This window comes from Teleopsis dalmanni, chromosome 2, assembly GCF_002237135.1.
Source record: "Teleopsis dalmanni isolate 2A chromosome 2, ASM223713v2, whole genome shotgun sequence".
Classification (NCBI taxonomy): domain Eukaryota; kingdom Metazoa; phylum Arthropoda; class Insecta; order Diptera; family Diopsidae; genus Teleopsis; species Teleopsis dalmanni.
Window position 1 is genome coordinate 218,397,329 of NC_051847.1, and position 342 is coordinate 218,397,670.

Genomic DNA, 342 nt, shown 5'->3' on the forward strand with positions numbered 1-342 from the left:
TGTAGAACTAAGTATAATGTTGAACAATTAAAACTACAAAATTGCCAGGAGTTAGCCCGGCACTGATGAATCTGATGATCATATCATGTGAGAAAATAAAACTCTATAATATGGATTTATTGGTATAATTTCTAAAGAAAGCTGGACTTGAAGAAATAGTTTAAGTCCATAGAAGGGCGGGCACAATAATTACCGCAAATTCTTACATCACAAAAATATTAATTTGCAACATACATATTGTAAATTTTTAAATACCATATTTAGAAAATATTCTAGAACCAGAACTACGGTGATATGATATTCCATTTTATAATTTGTAAATTAAGGATTTTATTACAATTT